Genomic DNA, 12443 nt, shown 5'->3' on the forward strand with positions numbered 1-12443 from the left:
ATCTTTCTAACGAGAAAAGCTGTCTCCCAAAATAGAATCCAACATTATTACTGCCTTGCTAGGAGGCACCTGTGCCATTATCCCAGCAGAATTCTGTGTGTTCATACTGATGAGTCTGCTAATTTATCAACTTTATTAAATCACATGAGACACAAGTGACACCTCCTTGAGGCATCCGACCACCGGCCTAGGGGGACATAATAACTCAATGGTTCATATCATGGGGCTCTTGGTGGGGGAAAAAAAACGTTACTTATTTTGAGAATCATTATCTTAATCTGTGTTTTCCCTTGCGTACGCCTCTATTCCTGCTGTGGTGTCTGCCTCCAATGGAGCCAGACAGGCACCAAACGAACCACCTTCACGCTAAGGAAATCCCTTGCCGACTGCTCGCACAAGGCACATTTGTGAAGAAGGAGATCTGTGAGACTGCCAAGAGCCGGTCACAGTGGTGTAGTGTTGGAGGAGGTCACTGAAAGGACACGACCACAAATTGACCCACGAGCTGGATCCGGGCACCTGAGAGCTCCTCACGCCCCACCCTACCTCACTCCTCCATCTTTGGAATGTTCCGCCCACCCACCATTTCTACATAAAGAGCTGTTCCAAGGACGCATCCCTGAGAGAGTAAGGTGTTGCTGAGACCATCTGGATTGGATACGTTGCTCAACCCAGTTAAGGCCTCTGTATAAACTTTCAAGATTCTGGCGGCGGGCGCGGAGATCCACTCGTCTTGCTGCCGCGGTCCTCCACAAGCCTCGTAAGTAAGCTCCTTGTTTGTTCAGCCGGCCTCCTCCAATCTGGGGCGGCCTGCCTCTTTCTTCCCTCTCTTCCTGCCCGCTGTGTACCACGGGGGCCAGTTTGGGAACCGGCGAGCCCCATCAATAGTGTATAAGAGCTGCCGTTGCTCCGCCTTGTCACTGATACTTGGCCCTGCCACTTTTGTGTGTTGGTGCGTGTGTGCGCCTGCGTAGGTGGCTTTGGGTTTATCAATTGCCGCAACCGGGAGGTGCTGCCTCATGTTTTTGTCGTGTGTTTCTCCAACCACGTGATCTTGAACGTTGTTTCCTGGGATTATTTGCTATTTATACTTCTTACTTCTTTGGTGAAGCACCTGTTAAACGATTTTGCCTGTTGATACGTGTTTTAAGTTAGTTGGTCTTAATATGTGGTATGGACATTGAAGTTATTTATGAGGTATGTTTTGTAAATATCTTCTACAAATCTGTGGATGGCCGTTTCGTTTTTTTAAACAGTGTGTTTTAAAGAGCAAAATAATTCAATTCTGATGAAGCCCAATTTATCTTTGGTATTGTTGTTCATGATTTTGTATTCTAAGAAATATTTGCCCAATCCAATTTTCTCCTAAGTTTTTTTTTTTTTTTTTCCCCTCCTAGAAGTATATCTTTAGCTCTTACATTTAGGTATATTATTAATTTTCATCCAATATTTATAATGGTGTAGGACAAGATATGAGGTTTATTTTCTACATGTGGTTATCCAATTCAGCACCATTTGTGGAAGAGGCTACTGCGTTCGTTTCCTATTAGTGCTGTAACATATGAAAAGAAATTTAGTAGCTTAGCAAGTTTGTTCTGGAGGTCAGAAGTACAAAGTCAGTGTCACTGGGCTAAAGTCAAGGCGTTGGCAATGCCAGTACCTTCTGGTCTAAGGTAGAATCCTTTCCTTACTTTTTCCAGATTCTATAGGTTCTTTAGATTCCTTGCTCAAAGCCATTTCTTCTGTCTTCTAAGCCAGCAGTAGAGCCCTGTCAAATCTAGTTTACTGATTCTGCTTCTGTCATCACATTGCCATCTCTCACTCTGAATCTTCTGCCTTCCTCTTCTAAGGACTCTGGAAATTACATTGTCTTTGCCTGGAAAATAAAGACCCTTAATAACACCGGCAAAGTCCCTTTTGCCTTATAAGGTGACATCTTCATGGGTTTAGAGGATTAAGACATAGACATCAGTTAATATGTGTGGTAAAGTCCCTAATTTCAGTCCTGATATTGGTGATTTGTATTTTTTGATCAATTTATTTTATCCACTATTATATTTTTCAAAGAACCAGCTTTTTAATTTATTGATTTTCTCTACTTTTTTTGGTTTTCTACTTCATTTTATAGTTCATTGACTTCTGCTCATATCACTAGTATTTCCTTACCTCTAGTTACTTTGGATTTAGTTTGATTTTTATTTTTCTAGTTTTTTAAGATAAAACTTAAATACTGCTTTGAAATGTTTCTTCTTTCCTTTAATGATTATTTAATTTAATGCTGTAAAATTCCCTGCAAGCAATGCTTTAGCTATGTACTTCATATCTTATTATGTGGACTTTTTCATTCAATTCAAAATAGTTTATAATTTGCCTTATGATTTTTCTTCTAACTATGAGTTCTTTCAAAGTGTATGGTTTAATTTCCAAATATTTGGGAATTTTCCAGATAACTTTAAGTTTACTTCTGTTGTGTTCAGATAACATGTTTTGTATGAACTCAGTCCTCTCAAATTTATTTTGATTTGTTTATGAACCAGAATATGGTCTGTTTCGATGAATGTTCTGTGTACACTACAAAAGAATACTTGTTCACCCAGCATGAAATAGGGTTTATAAATGTCAATTTGGCAAAGTTGATAGTGTTGTTCCAATTCATTTGGATCTTTATATTTTTCTATTAATCTTTGAGAAAATGATAGTAGTATATAAAAAGAGTTAATTACACATTAATCAACTTAATTGTTCAATTGTGACAAGGGCTCATACGTCTCAAATAGTTTCTACTTGCAAAACAAATTTATTATTTAAGGTCTCATACCATCATCAACTGCTTACAGGCAAGGCATCTTAGTACCAGGAAAAGCCAAGATCTATGATGGCGAAGGTCTTTAAAGTATGCTGATTTTACAGGCCATATTCTGTAGCTGTGTGACTAGCCTTAACTGTTGGAGCCCCATTACCATTTATGGAAACCAGGTGCAAATTATAAATCCAATTAGTATTTCTAAACAATGCTTTCAGGGTATTAAATCCTGCTCTGAAACAACTCACCAGCACATGGTTATAGAATACTATTTATCTTTCAATAATTTCCATAGCATTCACCAAGGGTCAGTAGCTCTTGAGATAAGCATGAGAGAAATCCAAACCAGATAAAATGAATCCACATTATACCAGTGAAGTGTAATTATCGATATAAGACAACCAAATAACACATAATTCCTGTGAAAATTTTGTCATATTTTTGCACCAACTTAGCTATTTTCTTACAACCTTTGTCCATTGCAATTTGAACTTTATTATAAGCTTAGGATTATAGCTTTTAATAGATAACTAATTCATTATTAATGAGATCTAAGTCCTATTCAGGCCCATAATTCTCCACTGAGATTATATCACATCCTAAGCAGACTTTAACTCAGTTTCCCAGTACATTTGATCAACTATCTGTATTTTCATAAGTCTTATGTCATCTATCAAATTGACTTTACCAGTCATCTGACTATTGTATCAAATTGCAACATTATTATGAATATTAAAAATATATAAAACAAATAAGAAATTATGACTGTAGGATTTATTGCTACTTTCCAACAGAAATAACCATTTCCTGTGTGCCAAATATTATGTACAATTATTAACCAAAGGCCGTGTGTCAGTGAGATATAAAGTTCTAGGTATTCTGTGTGAAGATAAGTTCCTCATCACACAGAATCAAAACAAGATGAGTTTCAAATGGAAGGAGGCTCTTAAGAAAGGCTTTTAACTATCTCTTGAGAGTATTCATGTAAAATTTAATGTTTGTCAATTGTACAATTGGGCTGTCTTATTCTGATCTGTGATGATGCCAGAGATGTTAAGAAGACTGATATAAAATATACTTCCCATTTGGAAACTTCTATTAATAAGGGGATCCATATATTTTCCATAAATGGACTGCTTGTGCTCTGGCAGTTATATACCAGGTCAACAGGATTGCTTGTGTTCGCCTCTGTTTGAAGTAATACATTTAAAACTCCTGTTTGTGTGATGATACAAAGCTTTTTCTCACTGTTAGGCATGGGCATGTTGTCTTAACTTTGTTCTATTTTGTAAAAACTATTGAGTTAAAACTCTATTATCAGACCAAACAGCTTGCAGTCTTGTGGCTACTTCATGGAATTTGAATGATCCCCAAGCCATCTTTTCTTACAGGACCTTTTTTTCTCTGAGAACTCTCTTAATTAAAGAAAATTCCGTTTATCTAAATATCCCTAGGTCTGCTCTTATTTCCCCTAAAGGTCTCTTTGATTTGGTTGTGTTTTTCCATCATGTTTGTTGTGCCCACTGTGTGCTAACTGTCCATGTGTATTTGGAAAACATACCTTATAACTAAAAATGCCATATTTCATATTTCAGTTTCTTTAAAACACTATGAGGCACCAGCAAAGTAGCAGAAGACATTCTGTCCTTCTACCTTTTCTTAACAGTTCATCAAAATTTATAGTTACACAATGATCTTCATTTTTAATATAGAATGAAGTGCATGAGGTTTGGCCTATGAAAAGAAATCCACATAGATACAGTCCAGTTTGGGTCACAATAGTAAATATAGCCTGTACGATGAGAACCAAACAACATACATACCATATTAGTGTTCTTCCCTTTAGATGTCATGGGGATTTCTATTCTGTTCTTTTATGGAAGCATATGACATAAGCCATTCCAATAATGATTTTGGATGATGCTATCTCCCAGGTCATGGTGTTTTCTTTTAGTAATGATGGAGGATCAGCAGAAAAAAGTGTATCATCCTTACAGGCATCTGACCCAAAACTAAGAAAGAAAATTATTTTTTTGCTGTGTAAGTCTTTTCAAGATACCAAAACAGTGTTTCATGTTCCTTTATGAATAATTATTTTGTTAACTCCTTTACACTCAGTCATTAGTTTACATTCTTTCCATTTATTTTGAACTAAACTTTTCTTCCTCAAGTGTGCACCCAGGTTTAGCCACTGGGTTGATCCATATTGCTAGAAGAAATATGAACCTTGTTAGTGTCTCCCCCTTCAGCCATTCCCATTCATTTGGTGTAGGGTTAGAAAAATACAGATTTATGGACTATCCCGTAAGTAATAAAGCACTTGATATTGTGGAAGTCAGTTTTGGCTTTATGCATTCGAAGGCCTATGATTAAATGCATATATATTTAGGATTTTATGTTTCCCTGAAAAATGTATCTTTTACCCCAGTTTTATTGAGCTATAATTGACCTACAGTAATGTATAAGTTTAAGGCATATGTAGCATAATGACTTGACTTGCATACATTGTGAAATGATTATCACAATGGGTTTACTTAACATTCATCATGTCCTATAGATACAAAACGAGACAAAACATGGGTACCTGGGTGGCTCAGATGGTTAAGTGTCCATCTTTGGCTCACCTCATGATCTCATGGTTTGTGTGTTTACGTCCCACATTGGGCTGTCTGTTGTCAGTGCAGAGCCTGTTTAGGGTCCTGTCTCCCTCTCTCTCTGCCCTTCCTCTGCTCATGCTCTCTCTCTCTTTCTCACTCTCTCTCTCAAAAGAAAAAATTAAAAAGAAAACATTTTCCTTGTGATGAGAACTTTTAGGATCTACTCTCAGCAACTTTCAAATATACCACACAGCAGTGTTAACTATTAGTCATCATGTTGTACATTACATCCCCAGGACTTATTTATAACTGGAAGTTTATACCTTTTAACTGCCTTCATCTAATTCAATTACAAATTGACCCTTTAACATTATAAAACATTGCTATTCACCGTTTATAATATTCTTTTCTCTGAAATAAACATTATATAATAATTCCTATAGCCATTCTAACTTTGTTTTGATTTGTGCTTACATGATATGTCACTTTTGTCCTTTTACTTTTAACATATCTTTGCATTTAAAGTAGATTTGTTATACACAACATAAAGTGAGTCTTACTCTGCTCTACTTTACAATTGGAACACTTATGCCATATGCAATTGAGGTAATTATCAATATACTTGCATTTAAGTTTATAATCTTGCTCTTTGTTTTCTGTTTTGTCATGTGTTTTTTTCTTATAGTAGGTAAAATAATTTTTTTCTTATTTAAATTCTATATATAATATAGAATAGTTTCCTGAATTATAGTTTTTTGACAGTGAGTAAAAGTTGCAATTAAAAACAATAAACCTTAATTTTCCATAGCCGCTTTTATTTTTTCCTTAAAAAGAAAGCCCATTTTTTCTAGAGAGACATTCATTTACATATGTATTCTAATACACATTTTTTTTCCTAACATGCCAAAACATATACAACCCCCATTATTTCAGAGGAGAATTATAATGAACAGAAGAATACATCAGCTTAAATTCTCAAGGTCATCTCAAATCCTGAAAACTCCCTGGTTTCTGTGATAGGGAAGTTTTGCTAGTAAATAGTTGGACTAAAATCCAGGTAAAATGCTCTAAATCTTCATCTTCTGATTCTAAATTTTTTAATATATTGCAACAGACAGTTTAATCAAATCTAAACATGTGCTAGAAAGACCTGAGAGTGTTTTATAATTTGTTTTTAAAATTCCTAGGTAGGGGCGCCTGGGTGGCCCAGTCAGTTAAGTGTCTGACTTCGGCTCAGGTCATGATCTCACAGCTTGTGAATTCAAGCCCCGCATCGGGCTCTGTGCTGACAGCTCGGAGCCTGGAGCCTGCTTCTGATTCTGTCTCTCTCTCTCTCTCTCTCTCTCTCTCTGCCCCTCCCTTGCTCACACTCTGTCTCTTTCTCTCTCTCTCTCTCAAAAAAATAAATAAAAAAAAATTAAAAAAAATAAAAAAATTCTTAGGTAAACTTCATTTGCCAATTTTACATTCTTCTATTTATATTTTTCTTTGTTTTGTCTGTCTTCTTTTCTTTCTACAAATTCCCAAGGACAGTCCTTAAAAAACTATTAGTCCTATTACTTTGTTGGAGGTAAGTTATTTCCACCATCCTCAGGTTTGTGGATGTCTAGAGTGACTCTGATGAGGCTGATTGTCTCCTATGGCCAGAGGGGGGTCATAGCAAGTGATCTGGTACTGACCAGGCCCCACTAGTCACAGTGCCTCCAGTATCCTGACACTAAAGCCCTTGAGCCACTGCTTGGTGTTTCTACAGAGCCACAGCACCATGGACTTCAGACCAGTTAGAACATCATCTCTTTTGTCCTGATGAGCATAGATAGTATCACATTTTACTGGCCATATAATTTCAGAAAATAAAGATGCAGGTAAATAGTTGGATCACAGGAGCCCTTGAAAGTAGACCATCCAAGTAACGATCCCCAAGGCTAATTCTTGGGGTGGTATGTAATTCTTTTTATGATGTATGTAATTCATTTCATTAGCGAGTAGGAGATAATGAGAAGTAGGGATGCTGCCCCCTGAGCTATGCTTTTTATTGTAGTCACTGTCCCAGATGTCGTGAATAGTACAGCCTACTCCATGCATCAGAGAAGCTCCATTGCCAAAGAGCATGTATGAATCTGAAAAACAACCCAGTTCAGATGCCAAATCTGTGCTCCAGATACATGGCAGACTCGGGAACAGATTCCAATGGGTTTGTCCAAGAGCATGAAGAGCAGGTAGGGTTGTAGAGGGTGGGGCACCAAATCCATGATCCCCAAAGCCACAGGCTGAGCAGCTGCTGGGCCTGAGGGTCATCAGTCCCCCTGCAGCAGTGGGTGCCAGAGTCAGGGAGCAGCCCCAGGAGGCCAGCAGCCTTGCCTGCCTCATGCCCACAAACTCCACATGAACCTTTGCTGGGGAACCTAGGAGGTATGGTCCCTGAGCTATGTGTTCTTTGTTCTTTTTGCGTCATTCCCTGCCTTCTTTGGCTTATTGAGTACTTCGTATCACCACTATTATCTTATTAGGTGTATAATAAGAACTCGAGAAACAGAACTAATAGGATGTATTAAAAGATTTATTCTGAGGAATTGGCTTATGTGATGGAGAGGGCTGAGTAGTAGGCAATCTGGATGCTCAGACAGGAGTTGATGTAGCCTTGAATCTAAAATCTGTAGTAAGGACCAGCAACTGGAAATTCAGGGAGGATTCTCATGTTAAAATCTTGTGGCAGAATTCCTGTTTCTCCAGGAAACCTCAGTTTTTGTCTTAACGCCTTCAACTGATTCGGAACACATTCATCATCACGAGAATCCCTCATGTTGCCATATGTTAGCCATACCCACTTCTCTCCTGCCCCACCCTCTTCTTAACCCCTGTCAACCATAGACCTGTTCTCCATTCCCATAACTGTATTTTCAAGAATGTTATTATATAAATGGAATCATACAGTATGTACCTTTTGAGATTGTTTTTTCTTTCCACTCACCATCCAGGTTTCATTATGTCAGATAATTCTAACATTTTTGTGATTTTGGTATGGGTGTCCGTTGACTGTCTTTTTTATATTTATTTATGTTTTATTCAGTGTGGGGTCTCCCTGGTTCTCAGTATGAGGAGTGATTTTCAGTTGAAATCTGGACATTTTTATGTTATGTTCTGAGACTTCGGGTATTATTTAAAATTCTGGTTTAGTTAACTTTTTCTGACTCTGCTTCATAAGGAAGGAGTGGGGATTCTAGATGGAAATAGAAATTCAAGTTGCCCACTTGGCCTTTGTTAACAACTATGGGAGTAAAGGCTTTGTTACTTTTTGATGAACTTTCAAATCCGAGCTCCCCATGTGGAGTCCACTCACATTGTGGTGGGGATAGGCTCATTACCACTGATTAAGAGTCCTGAATCTTCCCTAGGGCTGCCATGACACCAGTGGGGAGTAGTTCCTTGTTAACTGCTGGCTGGTGTGGGATCTAGGCTGTATGGGCTTCATTAACTCTGAGGGCAGGGGATTCATTACTAGCTGATGGGAATCAAAATCCTAACTCCTTACTTGACCTTCTTCAACACCACCTCAGGAATAATGACAGCCTCATAAGAATGGAAGTCTAGCTTTGCCACTCAGCCTGTGCTGCTCTGGTTGGGCTGTGGCCATGGTTTTTTCTTTATTTTTTATTGTAGTAGATTGATTATTGTCTATAAGTTTTTGGTCTTGCTAGATTGACTGTTCCTAGTCTCTCGGGCAGAGAAAAGACACTTTTGTGTTTTGTTTTGTTTTGTTTTCTTTTCTTTTTTTGTCTGCATTTTCTGGAATTTCTAGGCTATCATCTTCTTCAGCTCCAAGTCTGGGATATGAAACAAAAAGCAACTCACCACCATGTTGCCCCTTGGGTCTTGAGATCCTTGCTGGTCTACCTTCTGCTACCTTTCAAAGTCTTAAAGTATTACACATGCACAAATACACACACACACACACACACACACACACACACACACACGTCTATCTATCTATCTATCTATCTATCTATCTATCTATCTATCATCTATCATCTATCTATCTATCTATCATCTATCTATGTATCTTTCTATCTACCCACCATCTTAGTTTTCTAGGGCTGTCATAATTAAGTACCACACACTGGGTGGCTTAAACAAGAGAAGTTTATTTTCTCATGGTTGGGGAGGCTAGAAATTTATGATCAAGGTGTCAGAAGGTTTGGTTCCTTTCTCAAGAATTGTAGATTGCTGTCTTATCATTGTGTCCTCACATTGTCTTTCCTCTGTGCATGTTTGTGCATGCATATGTCTGGTGTTTGTGCGCCCAAATTTTCTCTTCGTATAATGGTACCAGATTAGATTAAGGCATAAATTCACATATATATGATTTTTGTTGTATTTAGAGAAATAAGGAAAAGTACGTGTACTCCATCATCCCAGAAATAGAAGTCCTCCTTGTTATTGGTTTTAATGTTATCACTGTCAAGATCTGATTACATTCTGGCCTCCATTAAATCTAGTGAAATGTCAGCCATGGTTTTTAGTTGTATCTGTCTTTGTAATATACATTGTTTTTTCTTTTGGTTTTCAGCAGTGTAAATATACATGTCTAGATATGGTCTAGTTTGTGTTATACTATTTTGCATTTGCTGACCTCTTTGTAGTTTATATTCTTAACAAATTTTGAAAATTTTCAGCTCTAGTATCCTGAAATACTTTTTCTATCCCATTTTCTCTTCAAGTCCTTTTGGAACTCCCATTACACATCACAGATCACTTGTTTTTTCATCACAGATAATTGAGGCTCTTTTGTTTTCTTGTCATTTTTATCTCCATTTTTCACATTAGATCATTTCTATTGAACATTTTCTGCATACATTGATCCTTTCTTTGGCCATCTCCAGTCATCTGTTAATCCGTTTTAGTGAATCTTTTATTTCAGATATTGCACTTCTAAATTCTAAATTCCCATTGGGTTATTTTTATATTTCTCATTCCTCTGCTGAGATCCTCCATATATTCACTAATTTTGACAATAGTTTCCTTTTGATCCTTGAATATGCTTTAGTAGCTTAAAGTTCTTTTTTGAAAACTCCACTTCTGGGTTATCTTGGAATCTCTTATTGACTTGTCTTTCTCTTAAATATGGGCGACATTTTTTTTCTCATGTAACTAGTAATTTTTATTGTATACTAGATATTGTAGATAAATACTTACAGAAACTCTAGATTCTACTATCTTTCTCTGCAGAATGTTGATTTTTGTTTATCGGACTGGTTGGCTATTAAACTTGAACTATGGAAGCTTGGTTTTATACATTATTAGAAAAGATCTGGGGGCACTTGGGAGGCTCAGTCAGTTAAGCGTCTGACTTCAAATCAGGTCATGATCTTGCAGTCTGTGAGTTCAAGCCCCACATTGGGCTCTGTGGTTGCAGCTTAGAGCCTGGAGCCTGCTTCAGATTCTGTGTCTCCCTCTCTCTCTGCCCCTCTTCCATCCGCACTCCCATGCTCTGTCTCTGTCTCTCAACAATAAGTAAACATTAAAAAAAAATTTAGAAAGGAAAGATCCGTTTTGATTTTATCTTTGTTCAAGATAAGTATTGTAGTACTAGTATGTCCTTGATAGTCTTAAGACATGATGGTGTTGTATTTCCCTGAAAAGAACCCAAACTCAAAATTTTATCTTCCTTCTGTAGGAAGAAACAGATTTCTGCCCACTGAAGTCACCCTTCCACTTGATGTTTTTCACTATTATCATTAGAATGTTCTCCATGCATGCTCAGCTTAGGGAACAGCCAGTAATTTGAGGATAGTCATACATAGATTTGGGGAATACCCCTTCAGTGTCCTCTTTCTTTCCCCTAGGGTTTTTACACTCAATTTTCAGCAACTTTGGTAGCCCTAATTCTGTTATCTGAGGCTACAAGCCACTGAGACAACAATTTTTCGCTTGTGTTCTAGTCACCTCTTGCCATGTGGACTGGAATATGCTCTAGAAAAAAAAGTGGAGCTCACTTTAAGATATAATTCCCCTTAATTTTTTGTGTCTATTCATTTGCTCTCCCATGCCTTCGAATAGTTATTTTTAAAAATATTTTGTTTGGCATTTTTATTTGTTTTCTGGGAGAGGGTTAAGTTATACCAGTTACTCTACCAAAGCAAACTCTTTAAATTTACATTTGTAAATAAAGGAAAACAACCTATTAAAGAATGGTAAGAAGATAGAATGAAACCTAAATGATAGTAATTTACTGATTTCTTAGGATGATGCATGAAAAATGCCTTCCACTGGGTCTTTGGGTTTTAACAATCTGATTTTGTTTTTATTTGAATAGAGGTTAGGGATATCAAGTAGTTCAAAATAACAATGAAATAAATTGACAAAAACAGGAAAAAAAATCAAAGAAATATAACATTTGGCTTTGTAGTCCCATTCTAACATCTGATCTTTAGACTGAATCACACACTAAGTTTGCTAAATCTAAGGCTTCATGGAACAATGTCAGTTCTTATAATCTAAGACTTCAAAGAAGAAATAGTAATGAACTTTTAAATTTTTTATCGGATTCTTGAAAAGTAAGATTTTTCCTCTTATGACTAACAGAATTATTTTATTAATAATAAAATGCCAGGCAGTGATCTTTGTGTGCTGCTTCATTTGGGAAGCATGTGAAAAGAATAGGTTTCTTAAGGTTTGCCTAGAGACTCTTAAATACAGAGAACAAACTGAAGGTTGATGGGGGTGGCGAGATGGGCTAAATGCATGATGGGCTTTAAGGGGGCACTTTTCAGGATGGGCAGTGGGTGTCATACGTAAGAGACGAATCACTGGGTTCTACTTCTGAAGCCAAGACTATCCTTGTATCTTGCAATTTCAGGGCAGTTTTCTTTTACTTTCACACTTAATTTCAGGAGTCAAAATTAATTCCTCCTTATAGCTATCCCTATAAAATTTGTTCTAGCAAACAGAAGTAAATGGAAATACAATTATCTTCAAAGAAAGAAATAATAATCATCTTAGCCTAAACATTGAATTTCCCAGCTATGCCCACATTATGGCCTGCC

General features: G+C 37.0%; 1 pseudogene; it reads right to left on the reverse strand.

Annotated features, from left to right (window-relative positions):
- Positions 1-6862: 6862 nt before the first annotated feature.
- LOC132670762 (4-hydroxybenzoate polyprenyltransferase, mitochondrial pseudogene) lies at positions 6863-7652 on the reverse strand (annotated as a pseudogene).
- Between the last annotated feature and the right edge of the window lie 4791 nt (positions 7653-12443).

Source organism: Panthera onca, chromosome C1 (genome assembly GCF_046562875.1).
Source record: "Panthera onca isolate mPanOnc1 chromosome C1, mPanOnc1 haplotype 2, whole genome shotgun sequence".
NCBI lineage: Eukaryota > Metazoa > Chordata > Mammalia > Carnivora > Felidae > Panthera > Panthera onca.